General features: G+C 40.5%; 3 long non-coding RNA genes and 1 other non-coding gene across 7 annotated transcripts; 1 reads left to right on the top strand and 3 right to left on the bottom strand.

Annotated features, from left to right (window-relative positions):
* Nucleotides 1–3,562: 3,562 nt before the first annotated feature.
* On the top strand, nt 3,563–4,288 carry LOC120668150. Its single transcript, XR_005672259.1, has 2 exons — nt 3,563–3,622; nt 3,996–4,288. It is a non-coding gene; the product is annotated as an uncharacterized LOC120668150 (long non-coding RNA).
* A 3,004-nt stretch (nt 4,289–7,292) lies between these two features.
* Nucleotides 7,293–7,399, bottom strand: LOC120668191. Its single transcript, XR_005672290.1, has one exon. It is a non-coding gene; the product is annotated as a small nucleolar RNA R71 (small nucleolar RNA).
* A 3,584-nt stretch (nt 7,400–10,983) lies between these two features.
* LOC120665885 lies at nt 10,984–12,473 on the bottom strand. Its single transcript, XR_005671418.1, has 2 exons — nt 12,321–12,473; nt 10,984–11,327 (listed from the first exon to the last, which is right to left on the bottom strand). It is a non-coding gene; the product is annotated as an uncharacterized LOC120665885 (long non-coding RNA).
* Nucleotides 12,474–12,540: 67 nt separating this feature from the next.
* On the bottom strand, nt 12,541–14,208 carry LOC120665884. 4 transcript variants are annotated; one of them, XR_005671417.1, is made up of 5 exons: nt 14,054–14,208; nt 13,491–13,614; nt 13,307–13,421; nt 12,917–12,995; nt 12,541–12,625 (listed from the first exon to the last, which is right to left on the bottom strand). It is a non-coding gene; the product is annotated as an uncharacterized LOC120665884 (long non-coding RNA). The 4 variants fall into 4 exon arrangements; XR_005671415.1 differs by having other exon boundaries at nt 13,307–13,614; XR_005671416.1 differs by having other exon boundaries at nt 13,491–14,199.
* Nucleotides 14,209–20,527: the final 6,319 nt, after the last annotated feature.

Raw genomic sequence — 20,527 nt, forward strand, 5'->3', positions numbered from 1 at the left:
GAGGCACAAAATGTGCCACAAGCAGTGGCCCTTAGAAGGTCACAAAGAGAAAGAAGGTCGGCTATTTCTAGTGATTATGAAATTTATAATACAGAAGAGGTTCATATGGAGGGTGATCCCACTTCATATGAAGAAGCCATGAGAAGTATTCACTCATCTAAATGGCTGGAAGCTATGAAGGATGAGATGAAATCAATGAGTTCCAATGGTGTTTGGGACTTAGAGGAAATTCCTAAAAGAGCCAAAACAGTAGGCTGTAAATGGGTTTACAAGATAAAACATGACTCCAAAGGGAATATAGAAATGTTCAAAGCACGACTCGTGGCAAAAGGCTTTACGCAAAGAGAAGGGATAGACTATAACGAAACCTTTTCTCCGGTTTCGTGTAAAGATTCCTTCAGAATTATAATGGCATTGGTGGCACATTATGACTTAGAGTTATATCAGATAGATGTAAAGACGGCATTCCTTAACGGGGATTTGTATGAAGATGTTTACATGGCACAACCAAAAGGTTTTGTCGTGAAAGGAAAAGAACATATGGGGTGTCGCTTAAAGAAATCCATTTATGGATTAAAGCAAGTCTCTAGGCAGTGGTATTTAAAGTTTGATAAAACCATAAGAAAATTTGGGTTTAAAGAAAATGTGGAGGACAATTGCATTTATGCAAAGTTCAGAAGTGGAAAATTTATTTTTCTGATCCTATATGTGGATGACATTCTACTTGCTAGTAGTGATGTTGGTCTGCTACTGGAGATAAAGAAATTCTTGTCCTCAAACTTTGATATGAAAGATCTCGGTGAAGCTTCATTTGTTTTGGGAATTGAAATTCACCGAGATAGAACAAAGGGGGTATTAGGACTGTCACAAAAGGCATACTTAGAAAAAGTTCTAAAGAAATACAGTATGCATATGTGCAAGCCTTCACCTGCTCCTATAGTCAAGGGCGATAGATTTGGGAAATTTCAATGTCCCAGGAACCAGTATGAGATCGATCAAATGAAAGCGGTTCCATATGCTTCAGCTGTCGGAAGCCTACAGTATGCTCAAGTTTGTACACGCCCTGACTTATCATTTGTTACCGGGATACTTGGCAGATATCAAAGTAATCCAGGACAGGCACACTGGATCATGGTAAAGAAAGCATTACGTTATGTGCAAGGCACAAAAGGCCTCATGCTAACATACAGAAAATCCGATTCCCTAGAGATACAAGGGTACTCAGATGTGGATTTTGCGGAGGACATTGATGACCGAAAGTCCACGTCCGGTTATGTGTTCACACTCGCAGGAGGAGCTATATCGTGGAAAAGATCCAAACAAAGCGTCACTGCATCATCGACGATGTACGCTGAATTTGTGGCATGTTATGAGGCCTCGAGGCAGGTTGAATGGTTAAAGAAGTTCATACCCGGTTTAAGAGTGGTAGACAGCATTCAAAGACCACTCAGAATGTACTGCGACAATGAACCAGCAGTGTTTTATGCTCACAACAATAAGTCAAGTGGTGCTGCCAAACACATTGACATAAAGTTTTATGTTGTGAAGGAGAAAATCCAGAATCACACTATTACACTCGAGCATATAAGTACAAAGAAAATGCTTGCGGATCCGCTCACTAAAGGCTTATCACCCAATGTGTTCATGGAACACATAGCCGGCATGGGTTTAAGGGAAAGCCTGTGATTTCTGGAAAACAAAAGGGCCCAAAAGACAAAGAATTTGTTTCAAAAACAGTGATGTGTGTGGTAGCTATTGAGTCTATCGGCCTTGGACCGTGATGATAAAGCATGCTCTATTCACTAATCTGTGATGGAACAACTAAAGGTAAAGTTTCAGGTAAAAGTATAAAGTTAAAGTACAAAGTGAGATCAAGGGGGAAAATATTGGATTGATCTCTTTCCTAATAGACCCAACGGTCTATTAGGCCCTTGATTTGCGCCCTGATCGGGGGCGCCCAACCCTTAATGGTTGGTGGGCCCCCGCTGCACAGCGCTAAAATAAAAAGGGGTGAAGGGGCCGGGGCACGCTTAACGAAGTTCGTCGCGCCGCCAGTACCCTCTCCCACATACTAAACCCTAGCCGATCTAGAGGGGCGCTGGAGCAGCGGGAATCCCCACCACTGCCATCGACGCTGGTTAATCGGCGTCGCCGTCACCGTTCTCGACTCCGACGCCACGTCCACGACGCCTCTGCACTGCTCGTCGCCGCCTTTAAGCGGATCTCCATCAACGAACCTGTGATGGCCGGGCCAAGTTCTTCTGCAGGCACCGAAGGTCCTCAATCTTGCTCCTCTCTCTTTTCTCTGTGTTATTGTTGTAGATCTAGGACTTTATTGTACTCAGATTAAGGAAAGAAGAGAAATCCTACTCGATCTGTACACTGTGTGATCCTAGAATTATAACAAGTTTTGATTCCCTTTCTCCCATTCCCTGATGCTCAACTTTTGAATTGAACTAGTACCAATTGAACTCCATCTGACACGCCATAAATGAAGTGCCAAACATTGCAAAGAGGGTATTTTAATATTAACCTAAAATTATGTTCTTGCTTTACAAATATATTGTCTCCTACTTGCAACTGCACCTAACTACAACGTCAATCATATGGCCTTATGTTCATAGTTGCTATGTCCCTGAACTAAAACCGGTCCAATAGCAAGTTGTAAGTAACTTGGTGGAATGGTAATAGCTAGAGATTGAACTTATTTTCATCCATCAATCTATGCCTGCTTATTTCTATTTTTCATTTTCCTATCATGCTTGCGACAGCTTTGTGGAGCTGTGTCCTTAAACATTCTATTGGCAGAAGGCTGATATGTTCAAGTGGTCACGGTCAAGAGCTTGAGTTGCCAAGTTATAAATTCTAGATGTTTTAAATGCTTTTTTATCCTTGTATGTCCTTTCTGAATATGAAATTACGTTTTTATGTAGCTATCATCCTTGACTTCACATTACATAAAATTAAGCAAGGGTAGAAATAACATTTTACATGGTTGCCTTGCATGCAGCTGCTAGATACTTTCCTGAAGACCTGCAAACTTGTTTCAGATTTAAGAAGTAAACAGAACGAAACATAAATGAAGGCAGCTTGGTGAGATGCCCCTTGGTGGCTATCGTTTTTTGTCGCTCCGTGGGCGTCGTCGACAACCGCGAGGTCGGCTTGCTCTGCCTCTTCTTGGCGTCGGCAGCCTCCTCCTGCTCTTAAGGTTTTCTTTTCAGTTCCTGTTGCTTATGATACATAACTATTCTAATGTTGGGCCTTTTGCTTGTGATATATAACTATTGTAATGTAGGTCCTTTTGCTTGTTATCTGCTACTTGCTGTCTTGCCTCCAAGATATATAAGAGAGCTGTAGGTTATTTTTCGCTTATGTTTTCTATAGGCCATCTGCTTTTAATTATGTGCTTCCTTGACACATGAATATTTTTGCTCTAGTACCATGTGCTGCCATTTTATGAGCTTCAGTTATCCATTAACTTGCAAGAATGTGTTATCAGGGAAGCATAAATGCCGAACTTGGAATCATGACTGAGGATGACTGGAGGTTGCGTGTGATGCCGACAGAACTAGACATGCTATGCGGCACGCACTATATGGTCAAGCAATGAAGCACGATGAAGGTAAGAACTTTTTTTAATTAATGCTATCAGTTTTCTTTTTACCTAGTAATTTACACTGCAAGACTGGGAGAGAAACCAGTGCTTCATCTGTATATAAATACTTTTAGCATGATTCAGAAGACAAACAATCACTTATTCTTGCATATTCATGATTAATCTCTTTGGTTAGTGTGATTTGGAGGCTACTTTTTTTTCTTGGCTACATACCATGTAGTGTCCTGTACCATATGGATGTGCTATTGTGTTTTTGCTATCTGGAGGTGATACGACTTTGCTTCGTAGAATGGACAGTTGTGATGGCTGTACAGAGCATTTTAGTATTTTTCATGTCAGTATTGTCAGCTATAAGTATTTGGTGATGTGCTCTTTTTAGGGAATGGATCAGATGTACCAAGGAACCAACAGTTAGAACAGATCAGTTGAGGATCCGATGCATCCAGTAACAAGCAGTTAGAAGAGATAGGAAATTTGAAGAAGGCAACAGAGGAGGCTGATGGTTTTGGTCTATCTATAACTCCTGTTCTTTACCATGATTAAATGGCTGTAATCTCTTATTTGGGTGTAATTTGTACCTTACATGTTCAGGATGATGTGTTGTAAATGTTTTGATGGTGATTAAAAATGGTTTGTGCCAATGAAAATAGGCCTGCAAAAAGTTATGTTTTATTGATGTGTTGGGTTATTTATTGTTTTGTACGAAACAAATTGTCACAAAGGGTCTGCCACGTCATCCTAATCATCGCCACGTCAGTAGATAATTTTTTGTGACGTTTTTTTATCCTACGTGGCACTTCCATAGTCAGCCATGATATAGATTTCGTGACGTTTTTCAGGTTTGGTAGTGACAAAAAGTGAGTGTCACAAATTAGTGACATCGTAAGGATCGTCACAAAATTTGTGACAAAAAAACATGTTTTCGTCACAGAATACATTTTATGACTCACATTAGGCGTCGATCGCATTTTCGTCACCCGAACATCACAAAATGCAAATTATAACGAAAATAATCATTTCTGTAACATAAATAGAACGTCACCTAATGTCAAATCTCTTGTAGTGAAAGTCTAGGTTGAGTACCTCTGAAAAGGCTCCGGTGGAATCAATTTGATTCCCACGTTAATTTATCTGAAAAGGCTAATTGTAGTTGTACTTGATAGGATTGGTTACTGAAAAAGCTATCTCGTACATCCTACTTACTAAACAGACTTCTGACTGAAAAGACATTGCATTGAGCAACTGAAAAGGCTATTTGTAGGATTTGATTCGTCACTGAAAAGGCTACAACAGTTCACTGAGCAACTGAAAAGCCTAGTCGTAGGATTTGATTCGTCACTGAAAAGGCTACAACAGTGCACTGATCAACTTAAAAGCCTAGTAAGCCAATTAATGTGCACTAAATAAAAAATTTATTAGTAAGCCAATTAATACCTCTAGATCGCCACGGTATGGCCGGTGTTGATGGCGATTGTCTCATGTTTTGAACATCAACTTCTCGGGAATAAATTGAGTTTAGTACTATGTTCCATGCATATTTTATTTGATTCTAATAAGTTCCACAAGTTTTGAATGAGTTGTGCCTGCAGGAATTCACTGTCCAAAGATGGTCGAAATCAGAGAAAACCCTAGCCGCCCGGCACATTCTGTGCCGACCGGCCTGACACCTCCACATACATGGGTCCAATAATTTCATTGGAGCAATATGACATGTTCATAAGGTTCCAGAACAAGGCGGACATTTCATATCCTGTCGGTGGACCCAGAAGGCACAAGGTTCAACTCAAAAGCCCACCTGCCAGTGCCAAGAGCGTCAAATGAGGAAAGCATCCAGTCCAGAGGCAATGTGGAGCGTTGATGTGCAATGTCAGTGAAACGGAGGACCGAGGAGTGCCAGAGTCCGGCCGCCCGGCCTAAGATTCTGGTATCCGAGGAAACCACCCGATCTACCGACCTCCTGGAGTGATCAGGAGCCGTCCACGCGAAGTCGGTGGACAGGTGGCAGCAGGACTAGGCCGGCCAGCCTAGGCTAGGCCGCCCGGCCCCACAAGTCGGCCACTAGAGCTCCCCTTTCTCGTGAAGTTCAAGCCAAGTCAAGGGTAGCGTAATCTTGCAGCGGTTACCTGATCACCGACCTTGAGCAGCTATAAATAGGCCCCCCATCCTCATTTGTAAACACACACTCAAGGAGCAATTCTCTCTTCTCAAGTCTAGAGTAGGTTAGTTGTTGGGAGTTAGAGTCGAGTCGAGCTTGTCTCGGGGATCCGGAGTCGTCATCGGAGTTCGGTAAAGCTCTTGTATCTTTTCCTTTGACTATTTTTAATATAAGTTATCTTCTTTATTTACTTGAGTCAGCTTTACTTTCTGCAAGTTTTATCTTCTCAAGTACTCGTACTTGTCTGCGGGAGTATGTTTTACTGCTAGTTCAATTTAAGTTACCTTCCTTGTTTGTCGGAGTTAGTCTTATGGGTTTTCTCGCCCGTACTAGTGTAACTCAAGTTAGTTCACTAGGTTGAGGGGGATTTCTCTTGAAGGCCTCAAGAGAAATCCTAGTACTGAGAGCAGACGTGGTGTTTTCATAGCAGTAGGATTGCCAAAAGTATGTTGGGCCCCTTCTCACCCTTGTCTGCACCCTTCGCTTTGGCCGCCGAAGTAAGCTCCTGGCTCCGACAGCAAGTTAGAAACTTAGATTAGTTCTAGTGAGACTAGCTCAGTAGTTTAGAAGTGTTTCAAGAGTCCTTTCTCGCTCGTTGTCCTCCCAGCTGCTACCTCTCTAAGATATAGAACCTCCTGTGTGTCGCACGGTCATAGCTTGGCCATTTACCTCATCAGTTATCTGGCTTACCCCTGCTGAATTAGTTGGTCGATAACTTCAGTAAGGATTGTCACTACAATTTATGATACACTTTACCATAGTGCTTCCCTGAGGATTTCAGGGTACACTGGAATACTCCAAGGTGAAGGGCTACACCGGTGAATTCTGTGCGCTTGCAGAATACCTATTCAGATTGAGCATAAGAGACACCAACAAGCATTTCTGGAGCCGTTGTCGGGGAAGCAATTGGCTAAAGTTAACGTATAATTGAGTGGAAAACCTTACTATTTTATCACCGCTAATTTTAGCGGGCTTACCATTGCTCTCTCTCTCTCTCTCTCTCGTTTATTCGATGCAGAGCAGTGCATGACCGGTTTTGATCTACCATCCAACTTCGATCCGAATCCTCAGAGAATTGGGCGAATTGTGAGACGCCGCGTCGTCCCACCCCAGAAGAAACCCACTTGGAATCCTCGTTTGTCAGTCTCAGCACCACCCATGGCCAAGACTCTCAGGCAGTACTCGGCCCCGTCCAGCAGCCACATTCCTACTGGACTGAACAATGACCAAGGCAATAATGGCTTTGAGCTCAAGTCAGTACTTGTGAACATGGTTCAAGCGAGTCCATTCTGTGGGAAGGCATCGGAGGATGCCAACGCTCACTTTCAAAATTTCTTGGAAGTGAGCAGCACCATCAACCCCAGAGGTACCACGATGGATAACGTCCGTCTTCGACTATTCCCATTCTCCTTGCTAGGCAAGGCAAAGACGTGGTTTTACACCAACAAAGCAGATTTCACCATATGGGAAGCTTGCTCCAATGCATTCCTGACAAAGTACTTCCCGGTGGGCAAAACCAACGCTCTCCGAGGCAAAATCTCTGGATTTCAATAGCTCCCGGATGAAGCCATTCCGGAAGCTTGGGAGAGATTCCAAGAGTACATTGTAGCATGCCCCTACCATGGCATGGAGGAATGGCTGATTATTCAGAGTTTCTTCAATGGCCTGAACACACCAGCTCAGAACCACATCAATGCAGCATCAGGTGGTTCCTTCCTTTCGCTCACCGTTGCTGCAGCAAAGGCGCTGGTAGAGAAAATTGCTTCCAACCAGAGTTGGAAAGGTGAAAGGCAACAACAGCCCCGCAAGGGAGTTCCTCATATCGACAGCATCGATATGCTCGCTGCCAAGATGGACCTTCTCATGAAAAGACTGGAGTCTCCGCACCAGGAGGCTAACCAAATTATGGATTCTTGCATGATATGCGAGATTTGTGGAGAAACTGGACACATGGGCAACTCTTGCCCGACCACTCAGGAGGAAGCTCACTTCATTGGAGCAAACAACTCCAACAACTCAGGCTTCCATCCTCAACAGGGTTGGAATTCCAAACCCAACCTCCCCTTCAGTCAGCAGCAAGGTATTAATTTTAATAACAATTTTCAACCTTCTTTAAAGGACCTAGTTTATGGCCAAAAACAAATTAATGACAACATTAGTAAGGAATTCCTTGCTAATGATAAAATTTTGGAGTCTTTGGCCGGACAACTAGAGGGCATAAACTCTGTTATTAAAAACCAGTTGAGCTTCAACAAAATGCTAGAAACTCAGGTTGCTCAACTAGCCTCATCTTGTCCTAACAATAATTCGCAAAAACTTCCTGGGCAACTAGAAGTTCCACCGAAAGAAAATGTTAGTGCGGTAACTACGCGGACAGGTAAGTCCATGCAAGAACCACCATACCATAAAGATGCAGGATCTCGGTGGAAAGCCATACCCGCCAGCAATACCTCGGCTGTAGACGAAGACCAGGAGGAGGCAGAAGAGTCCAACACAACTGCTGCCCAGGAGGAAACCGTGGAACCCCCGAGAACTTCACGGGAGTTTCATGACACTACTGCCTTACCGTTTTCGGAACGGTTAAGGAAGCTGGTGGCCGACGAGCAATTCGGCAAGTTCATCGAGGTAATACGGAAGTTGTATGTCAATATACCACTTCTTGACGCTATGCAGGTCCCAACCTACGCCAAGTACATCAAAGAAATACTTGGTAACAAGAGAAGCCTGCCCACCATCGAGGTCGTGCAACTCACAGAGGAGTGTAGCGCAGCTATACCCGATCCTCTCCTGGAGAGAAGAAGAAAGATCCAGGATGCCCCACAATCACATATTCAATCGGGAATCAGCATTTCTCACATGCTCTGTGTGATCTGGGAGCAAGCGTCAGCGTCATGCCGAAGGTAGTTTACGATAAACTAAACTATCATGAGCTTGCCCCTACTGCTATGTGCTTGCAGCTAGCAGACCAGACGGTCCGTTACCCCATGAGAATTGCAGAGAACGTTCCGGTTAAAATCCGGAACTTCTTTATTCCTGTTGACTTCGTCGTCCTCGATATGAAAGTTGACGCCAAGACGCCCCTCATTCTGGGAAGGCCGTTCTTGAGTACCGCAAATGCACACATTGACGTCGAAGCCGGAGAAATTCAACTCAACATCAATGGGCAGACAGAGAGGTTCGCCTTCCGACCAAAGGTCGAACAATGTTTCTAGGTCAAAGCATTCAACCGGAAGAAATCCGAGAAAGAGCAGGAGAAGCCATCAACACCCACCATCGATATCCTTGCCGAGCTCTTGGAACAACTAAGAATCGACAGGGAGATAAGAGTGCATAACTACAGGAACGCAAGACGGCAAATCCTTCGAAGAGATTTTGAGGAATCGGAGGCGAAAGCTATCAAAACAAAGCCCGCCACCAAGAAGAAATGGCGCAGAAAAGTGTCTTCGTCTGGAACTCCATCCGGCTATGACAACAGAACCCGAGGTATGGAGAGTCCCGCTCCGAACTCAAAACCCGAGCTATCGCCATGAGAACCATGGTACGTATCCATTCCTTGCATTTGCATACAGGATAGTTTTAAATTCCATGCATAAACTTTTATTCCTAAAGTCATGGCATGTTTACTTTTCCAAACTAAAATTTAAATTTTTGTTTTGCATCAAATTTTGTTTCTTTGCATAAAAAAAAGAATTGCCATGCTTTGAATAAATGTGTGGAAATCCGTGCAAACTCTTATCTTGGAAATGATGAATAGTTGCTCTGTTTGAGCTTTGCATGTGCCCCGTTTACAGTTTTTTACTCATCTAGTACTAGAGCTAGTTGGCACATAATAGACACAATTAATCTGTTTGTGTGGGAGCATTTGACATGATTTCTAAGTCTAAATTGTTGTGGGATTAGAGATGGCCTACATTGGAATTAAAATTGTCTACCTCAGTAAGGGAAATTCTCGGAATAATATTAAAATATGATAAAAGGTTTCCCTGTTGGTTTATATGTCCCATCCAGAGCCATAATGACATTTCATACATGAGCTACCATAGGCTATCTTGATTTACTTTGAGCTTGGTCGAATGGTGAGTTCGCTTGAGAAAAGGTACTTGTTATCTACCGGTCTTTCTCCTTTGCGTACCCATTTCATTGCTAGCCTCAAAATGTCTGGTCCGACAATCACCTATTCCGGGTATTGTCATCCACTTTCACCGGACAATTCCACCACAACTCAGCCCAAAATCTCCACTGTGTGCCTATCCACTTCCAAAAGGGTCAAAATTTCTTCAAAAGCTCCCTATGAAAAATGCTGAATTCAAGGACATGAGGTTATCTTCTTTAAAAAAAATGCAAAAGAAGAAAGAAAGAAGAAGTGCCCATGATCCTTAGCAAAAATAATGCAAAAGAGGAGTTCAATAAAATGACCCCAAAAACATTTCCAAAGTGTGAGTCCATTTCTCCTTCTCCCCTGAACATTTGTGATTCCATAAGATCGGAATTTGATCAAGTACCTACCTCTTGCGAACCACTCTTCGGCTCGGCAACACATGTAATCAAGTTATGTCACACTATTCCTACCCATAACTCCAGATAGCAGCCTTAGATTAGGAAGAAGTTGGTCAAGTTTCGACTTTGGTGAGGACCATACACCTTGAGCGATTGAGAGTACCTTTAGGGAACTTTAATCATATGCATACCTAAGAAATACTCCGAGAACGAACCTGAACAGGGAAAGCAGGAAAAACATTCCAGATGGTGTGGATTTGCCATTTAAGGCTCCATTTACCTCAAACTGTTGGATGAAGTTGTGCTATTTTAGTAGGAGAACATGATTATGAAATTATTTCGCCTCAATCTTTAAGTTTAGCATCATTGCCAATTAAATAGTTTTCTAGATCCATGGAGAAGAGAGAGAAAGAATTTTTCTATATATTTACACAAACTAGCAGATGCCCATGTGCACATGTTTTAAAAAATTCAGAAAATAAGAATTTCATATTTATAGTTCTATCTTGCTAGCACCTAAGAATAATCGTGCCCGCGCAGCACGCCCGTGCTAATAGTTACTTTGACATAATGGAACAACCTTTTTTTACCCTTAAAATATAAAAAAATTAATAACCTTATAGATTCAAAGAAACATGAGACATGCATATATAGATTCAAGATATGCATGCAAATGAAATAAATGCAAACACAAATATTTTCATAGCGGTACAAATGAAGTCATGGAAACAAACTTTGCTAAAAAAAATATCATGTAGTTAAACATACAATTTTTTTCCAACAGTCTAAAAACACCATACAAATTAACTCTGTACATAATCTCTTATTTCCTTTATTACAATGCATTTCAATTAATACCATACTGATATGCTAGACAGGTACAATTGGAATTTTGGTTTATTCCACACCAAACAAAGAAATTTTATCAATTGCATGTTGTTGATGAACAGCACGACTTTGCTTCCACTGTCCGGGTCACCTTTGTATTCAGCACATGTCCCTCTTTTGCTTTTGGAGAAGCACATGTCCCTCTTCTACCTTCATCTTCAGATCTGCAACCTTTATAAATGTAATCCAACATAAGTATAATCCCATAGTAATCCAACGTAAGTAGTGACATAATACAACAGCGTCTTCTGAAAAAAATTGTACAACAATAGAATAACTATTTATCTTATACTATTACAATATTCCATCATAAATCAGTTATGGTTACATCTCATAGTCTAAAGCAAGGTGGCCTGTGCGGCAGGAACGTGCTTTACGTTAATACGATACTAATGAAAACTCCAATATAATGACAGATGGATCGTACTGCCTCATATTGTGCCCTTGCTGGAACTTTGACCTGGCCGCGAACATACATTGTCGAGAGGTGTGAATAGTAAAGGGAATTTAACCATGTCATTGTTCAGTTTTCTTGCAAGACCTGCCTTTGGCACCTATTGTGCTATTTTGAAGCTAATTGACTGTTAATCAAATCTCTTTTAAAAATCCAGAAAAATACAATTCGTAACTTAATTGACATGAACAATGAAAGCAAATACTGTGCTTGAAATTACATATTACCCACCAATCAGATCATGAAAGACACCATTTTCACCAATAATAAGAGAACTAATTACACTATATGGTACATTCTCACACTGGCGGCGCTTCAAAGCCAACAGGAGTACAAAGATGAAGGATTCTGCATGCATGATATCTAAATAACTGTAGTCATAAACAACTCAACTATTTGAAGCATCAATTACATTGTGTGCTCACAGTTGATGGGAAAAAGCTTATCAGAAGTAATGCCGAAATTTCTATATTTCAATCAGTCACGTATACAGCTGACTGAATTTTAAGTTTGACAAATTTAAATGTTGACTGACTTCAGCAGCTTTGGAGGATCTCAAAATAGCAGAACAACAAGGCAATCAGAGTGTAACTATCAATGCTTAATGCTTTGGATACATTCTCCAAAAAATTTCACCATGTTCACAAATTACCTGCTAGAAATATTAAGAGAAAAAAAAAAGAAATAATATTGATGAATCCGAACATTACCTTATCATGAAGTTCCTCAATTTCAAATATGACTTTCCTGCTAGAATTTGCTGATTCAGATATGGGGGATATGGGGGCAATGCCATTTGTCCCAGCTTCGTTTATTTGTTGAAACAGGACACTTGATTTTAGACTTGCCTTGAGGGCATAAACCTAAACAAAAAAAGAATTGCTCAGCTAATTATAAGGAAATATGAAACAGTAGAGTGCTCATGGAGAAGCATGCCTGATTACTATAACGCCAATGTATCCTCCAAATGACACCAGAAAATTTTCTCCATTAATAGTGTGCATTAACTCAAGCCCTGTGACAAAGAAGCCCCTTAACATTAGTAGCAGTAAGAGTCCTTAACTAAAGTACTGCGAATAATGAAATTTGCTCCAGATGAGCTTCACCGCCATGAGAACCTATATATATATATATATATATATATATATATATATATATATGTGTGTGTGTGTGTGTGTGTGTGTGTGTGTGTGTGTGTGTGTGTGTGTGTGTGTGGTGACACCGATTCATTTGCAATTTCAACTTTGCAATCGAAGAAAGTTTTTCCCTCAAGTGGATAGAGTACTCAGAATATAAATGAGCTCACCTCACTTGTAGGGGGTGCACGGGCCTGACAACTGACAATTCATAAGTAGACATGTTAAGTACAAGAGTATCCGAGACACCTGGGAGCACGTGAGATGGAACTATTTTATGATACTTTGTAGAAAGCCAAATGATATTATTTAAAGAGCAGCTCCAAAAGAAAAAGAAGATAATTTGGCAAACTAAAGATAGACAAGTTGGCAGCTACATTCATCAGAAAATGCCTGATGTCTAAACCAAGGAAAACAGACTATGTACAGAAGAAGGTACATTTGTGTCATAAATCATTAATCATAATGCGTTATTTCCGTTCTCGTTAATGGAAATAGGGTAAAGCCTCGATTCGAAAAAAATCCCAATGCAATAAACATGTAAGATATCTCAATCTTACCTTTCCTACTATTTCCCCCACCAGTAATAAGCCAATATTCTCCAATAGTTACACCTGCATGCCCTGCTCTTGATTCTGGAGTAATACCTTGTTGCTCTGGTCTTGACTATTCCATCTGTAACAAAGTGAATGACTTGGACTCCCTAAATGATTACCAGCTTTAGAGAAAAGAATATATTCTCACTGTCTGGGTGTCGAGGACGTGTAGGTCACTGAAATATGTAGAATGAGATCCCTCACCAAATATCAGAAGATACCGCTCTGCAAAGCAAGCAGCAGCATGCTCTGACCTTGGGGAAGGAGTCCCTCTGGAGAGCAACAGCATAGTTTTACAAAGTCAGATATTTGTCCTTCACCTCAAAGCAGAGCAAGTATAATACAAGTTTGATTGCATATCCTACACCAAGTGTAATTACCAACTGCAAGCAAATTATGCAGTAGCATTGTCGTGTCACTATCAAGTTTGGATCTCCACTGTTTTATAAGACACCATTTCAACATGTACAGGAAGGCTGAGCGTTCATATCCAGTAGGGACCAGGAACATAAAAAAAAAAAGCTGATTACAACAGACAGATCAGCAAAAACTTGCGGAAATAAGAACGAAATCACAAGTTGCATCTCAGCGATCAGCACATGTGCCAATGCATCTTCTCTTCGCATTATTTGTCAGACGTCACAGCAATTGGATACGACAGGATTAGGTACCAAGGGTAATCGATTCGAAGGGGGAAAGAAGAAGAAGAACCTGCTCAAATCTGACGCTATTTCCTGACGCTTGAAGAACGCGCCGATCTTAGGCTGCATCCCCTCGCATTGCCTTCTCATGAGCTCTCGTTGTCTGCCCTCACCATTTGCTGACGACGCGTGGGGAATGCAGGAGTCGCGCGCGGGCTATTGGGAGCGGCGGTAGTCACGGCGGCGCACACGGAGTCGCGTGCGCCGCGCGTGGGGGATCCGCCGAGGGGACGGCGACCGCCGCAGCGTCAGGCGTCGCGTGCGTGGGTGGGGGGGAGGATCCGCGGCGGGGATGGCGGCCGCCGCAGCGGGACTCCTACCGATGCAGTCTCCACCGTGGATTCCCCACGCGCGCGGGGTGTCGAGAGCGGCGAGGATGGTAGTCGCGTCCGGAGTTGCGCGCGCCGCGCATGGGGTTCCGCGGAGGGGATGGCGACCGCCCATGGGGTCGAAGAGGGAGAGCTCGGCGATGAGGTCCCACGGCGAGCGGCTGAGTTCGCAGGCCTCCCCGGAGGCAGTCGCAAGGGAGCAGCGCGATGGCGAGGGGGAGGCGCGTCGCGAGGGAGGGAAGGGGCCGAGGTTGGTGGCGGCGGCGGAGGAAGATGATTGGCGCAGGGGCGGGGGAGCCAAGGGCGCAGGAGAGGAGGAGCGCGTGATTGGGTGCATCGCAGCGCATGCGGTGGGGAAGGATTTGGTGGGAGCGGCGTAATTGACGGGCGGGATTGACAGCGGGTAAGGTGGAAAGATGGTGCCGCGGTGTCAAAAAATTTGATGCCCAGGTGGGATGGGCAATTCTATTTATCGCGCGCGTGGGTGCCAGCCATCGCGTCGCATAAGCCGAGAAGCGCAGAAGTCGCTACGGAGTTCCATTGTGTTGTTCGGCTATTCCGTACGCTGGACGTGGCATCGATTTTTTCTTTCTTTTTATCCGGCTCATCTAATACTATTTCACTTTCTATTAGGTCGGTCCATATTAATTCAACACATGTTCTCGTATCAATTCGTCAGCTATTCAGTTCTCGATTTTCTACGCAGGATGTGATATGGAATTTGCAGGCCTCATTTTACTATTATTTTAATTTTGTTAATAGATTAGGATGGACCAATGACACGTACGATTCTCGTTTCTTTCTTCTAATCCTAATTTTACTTCTTTAATTTGATTTAGGAGTTGTTTGATTTCAGGGACTAAACTTTAGAGTATGTCACATCAAAAATAATCTTGATATTTATTAGTATTAAATGAAGTTTAATTGTAAAACTAACTGTAGAATTCTGGGCTAAACTGCGAGACGAATATAATGAGGTATATTAATTCATAATTAATGAATTATTACTGTAGCATTGCTGTAGCAAATCATAGATTAATTAGACTCATTAGATTCGTATAACAAATTAGCACTCATCTGTCAAAAAAAAATTTATAAACAAATTTTATTTGGTACTCCTAAACAGTAAGATTTCTTTTAATGTGATTGGGGCTAAAAAACTGATGGAAACAAACATAGTCTTAGCTTTTGCCTTCGTGCATTAGGTACGGGGCGCTTATTCATCGCGCGTGCTTTTTGCGCACCGCTACGTCGGTGGAGGCTTTCCCCCTATTCTATTGTACAATCTGTTTAGCGTCTTGAAGTGTTAAACAACATTTAGAATTCTGGAACATTTTAAAGTGTTTATAACATTTACTCGGAACTTTTTCAAATGGTCTAATGTTTCTGTACAATTCTGAAATGTTTTACAAACATATATGAAATGTTTTACAAACATATATGAAATGTTTCGAAACAATTTGAAATATTATCCAAACAAACCTGAAATATTTTTTAATCATTCAAAACATTATGAAGTGTTTAACACTATTTATTGGAAACTTTTCATGTTCCCAAACAAATCAGCATGTTCCGGAACACTCTGAAATGTTCCAAAAGAAAGTCCTCAATGTTTCAGAACTTTTTCCAAATGTTCTAATGTTCCAGTACAATTCTGAAATGTTTCTCCAAACATATATGCAATATTTTACAACCATATTTGAAATATTTTGAAACAATCTGAAATATTTCTAAACAAACCTAAAAATATTTTTTAATCATTCAAAACATTATAAAGTGTTTAACACTATTTATTGGATACTTTTCATGCAAACACTGACAGCCTGTTCAGTTGAGCTGAAATGGCTGGGCTGGAGATAACCAGCTCCAGCCAGGGCCAGACCGGCTGATTCTGCAACCATTCATCATCTTCTGCAGGCACACACAAGCTAAGCCAACCATTCATTCAGTAACACTTTTGAAAAAAAGTTCAGGAACATTTTTGAAAACTTTCCGGAACACTATAGAAATGTTCCGGAACTTTATGAATTGTTTCGGATTACTTTTGAAAATATTCTGACAGAATTTTTGAAAACCATATTAACGTTCCGGAACAATGTTCCAAAATACTTGTGACAATGAAACATTATAGAAATATTCCGAAACTCTTTTGAAAATAATGCAGAACACTTTTTGAATTGTTCCGGAACACAGTTTGAAATGTCCCGAAACACTTTTGAGAACCATCTTAATGTTTCAGAACAATGTTCCTGAGCACTTTTTTGAATTGTTCCGGAACACTTTTGAAAAATGTTTGGGAACACTTTTGAAAATATTCCAGAATTTTTTTGAAAATTGTCTTAATATTTCGAAACAATGTTCCAAAACACTTGTGACAATGTTCCGGAACACTATAGAAATGTTCCAGAATACTTTTGAAAATATTGCGAAACATTTTTAAAATTTTTTGAAACACTTTTGAAAATGTTTAGGAACACTTTTGAAAATGTTTAGGAACACTATAGAAATATTCCGGAACTTTTTGAATTGTTTCGGAACACTTTTGAAAATATTCCGAAACACTTTTTGAAAACCGTCTTAATGTTCCGGAACAATATTCCTGAGCACTTTTTTGAATTGTTCCGGAACACTTTTGAAAAACATTCGGGAACACTTTTGAAAATATTCCATAATATTTTTGAAAATCGTCTTAATGTTTCGGAACAATGTTCCGAAACACTATAAAAATGTTCCAGAATACTTTTTGGAAAATGTTTCCCAAAAGAGTTCCGGTCTTAATGTTCTTTCGGATCTCTTTTGAAAATACTGCGGAACACTTTTTGAAATATTTCGGAACACTTTTGAGAACCGTCTTAATGTTCCGGAATAATGTTCCTAAGCACTTTTTTGAATTGTTCCGGAACACTTTTGAAAATATTTCAGAACATTTTTGAAAATCGTCTTAATGTTTCCGAACAATGTTCCAAAACACTTGTGATAATGTTTCGGAACACTATAGAAATGTTCCCGAACACTATTGAAAATATTGCAAAATACTTTTGAAATACTTCAGAACACTTTTGAAAATGCTTAGGAACACTTTTGAAAATGTTCCGGAACACTAAAGAAATGTTCCGGAACTTTATGAATTGTTTCGGAACACTTTTGAAAATATTTCGGAACACTTTTTGAAAACCGTCTTAATGTTACGGAACAATATTCCGAAACACTTGTGACAATGTTCCGGAGCACACTTTTGAAAATGTTCCGGAACAATTTGGAATGTTCCGGAACAATTTGGAATGTTCCAGAACACTTTTTAAAATGTTTCGGAATACTTTTGAAATGTTTCCGGAACACTTTTGAAAAAGAAACACTTTTGAGAACTGTCTTAATGTTTTGGAATAATATAGAAATGTTCCGGAACTCTTTTGAAAATACTGCGGAACAATTTTTGAAATGTTCCGGAACACTTTTTGAAAAACCGCGGCATTATGAAAACAAATATATCTGTAAAGTATTAAACAATTAAAATTGTTTACAAAATACCCTTAAACAATTTCGCTTCATTGGATATAGTGCAATGAAGCGGTCAATTTGAAGCGCATCCGCATGCCAAAACAAAAGTATTTTGAACCGTGAAAACAACTCAGAAGTACCGAACATTTCCAAACAATTTTTATCAGAACATTTTCCAATAAATACCACTTCTGAAGCAAATGGCACGCCTAACATCCAATTAGCTTCCGTTGCCGCTCAGCTTCCGTTGCCGCTCGCGCCATGCTGACGCGCGCGGCGCGCGCCTGCCCGCTGCCCGCCTATGCTTCTGCGATGTTGTCGCCTGAAGTCGCTTAAAGCGACATATAGACGCCCCCGGTGGGATTGTATGGCGTGGGCGATGAAAATGGGTTGCCTCCGAGTTTCGTCAAACTTTTGAGCTACATGTGAGTTTTAAAGGGTGCTTTGTGAAGAGTAGAAATAGTTTAGTCTTGGTACAAGCTAATTTCAATTGTTTTGAATCCTTATAGTATAGATAGATACATAATACTTTTTCCAAATTTTAGTAGTACAATAATAGGCTGGGTTTCGGATAGTTTTATTTACTATATGTTGACTTTTTCCAGAATCAGCCCATATATAGAATAATATATATATATATATATATATGTATGTATATATAGCCATTTGGAGCTCCATTTGTCTTAACCTTTTGGATGAAGTTATATTATTTTAGTATTAGTAGGACAACAAGACTAAGTAATGCGAAGGGGCTCATGGTGCAGTGGCAAAGGCCATTGGTCGGGGGTGCTCCCTCCCAGGGTTCAAACCCTGGGTGCCGCACCTAATTAAGCTTTAGGGATTTTTCTTAAAGTATTTCTATCAAAAAAACAAGATTAAGTAATTATTTGGGCCCAATATTTATATTTTAGCTTCATTCGTAAGTAAACAATTTTCTAGATCCATGGCGGGGAGAAAAAAATTGATGTAATATTTTCTATATCTACACACATGCATGATAGTTTTTTTGTTAAGCTTTAGTGTTACAATAAAATGTTGGATTTTGATTTTTTTTAGTTAGTGCATGTTAAATTATCATTTTTCCTATATCTACTCTTATATAAAAGTATATTTATTTATCATTTATTTACCTAAATTACTGAATAAATTATTTTAATGAATTTAAATTTTTTTAGTGTTCAGAGATGGATAGGACATGGATGTAAAAAGTACGAAGGACATAGGCTTATTTCTTTGGAGAACTTAATAAATTCATTCAAGCTGCGTAGAACCATGCAATAAATGAGAAGACACGAAGGATACCTTGCCCATGCAAAATCGGCAAGAATATGAGAGTATTCAGTGATACAACTACTATCAGATCGCATCTGTTCGTGGGTGATTTTGTTGGGGAACTCCCCCACAGTTTTTCTTTAAAAAAAAGAGAATGCTCCCCTCCAACTGATAATCCACTCGATGAAATCATACAAGACGTCCAATCAAAGGATGATCCAAACTCTAGTGCCAACAAACGCTCGGGTTTTTCTTTGCCCCGCACTGACACGGAGCACAAACTTGATGTAGGGGTTGATCAAATTCAAGGCTTAGACGATTGTCCTGTAGAGTTTAAGTACGGTAAAGATTTTCTACCGGACTGGGCAATCGAGGGCGTTCCCAGTGAAATGTAAAGGATGCATAATTGGTACAAGAGGGGATGTAGACTTGGACTTAGAACTATACATGCTCCACATGATCTGGAGGTATTCGGACTTAAAGGGAATGATATCCATGATATCATGTTCGATTGTCTAGACATCCAAAACATGTTCCGCCTTAAAGAACTAGCATTGAAATGGTTAGACTCTGGTGCATGTAAGTGTCTCATCGATACTAATATCTTGTATATTATAGTATGTAGAACTATGTATGTATAAATATTTAATTATCATACATTATATTGTACAGGTTGCAAACAAGAGATGGCATTATTTTAAAGAAAAACATTAGGTACCAATTGACTCAGTAGTGGAAGGACGACGACGACATACTAAAGCCATATAAAACATTGACCATTTAGAGGGTTGCAGCCTACATATCGCTTATGATGCGATGATGGTAAGACACAGATTTCATATTTGTGTCATATACCATCTAATAAGTCTAACTTAGATCATTTCATAATAATAAACACTTGTTCTGATCCATGCCTAAAAATTATATATAATATTTTTGCAGGAATCACTGGATTGCTTTCATACTACCATCAATGTGAAAGAGTCCTTGTATTGGACTCCTTAGATTGGCCCAAGAGTAGATATAAAAAATTTACATTCATTCTTAAATTGTGAGCAAATTTCTTATCCCCCACATGTACATCATGCTACAAAAGTACACATATAAACTAACTTTTCATTTCTTTGTTTTTAAAACAAGGCTTACCAGCACTACGATGCCAGAAGAGGAGCTCATCCCACCGAGAGACCAAAAGAAATGACTATGCACAAAAACTTCTCGTGCCACAAGCAATCTTTAGGTTTTGTGGACTATGGATACTACATGTGCGAGCATGTGAGGGTGCTCAAGAGATATACTATTGATCCCAAACATGTAACAAGCTACTCTTTATTAGGGATAGATGCATATGTATTTTTTTTTTTACTCTAACTAACACTTGATTA

This window comes from Panicum virgatum, chromosome 3N, assembly GCF_016808335.1.
Source record: "Panicum virgatum strain AP13 chromosome 3N, P.virgatum_v5, whole genome shotgun sequence".
Taxonomy (NCBI): domain Eukaryota; kingdom Viridiplantae; phylum Streptophyta; class Magnoliopsida; order Poales; family Poaceae; genus Panicum; species Panicum virgatum.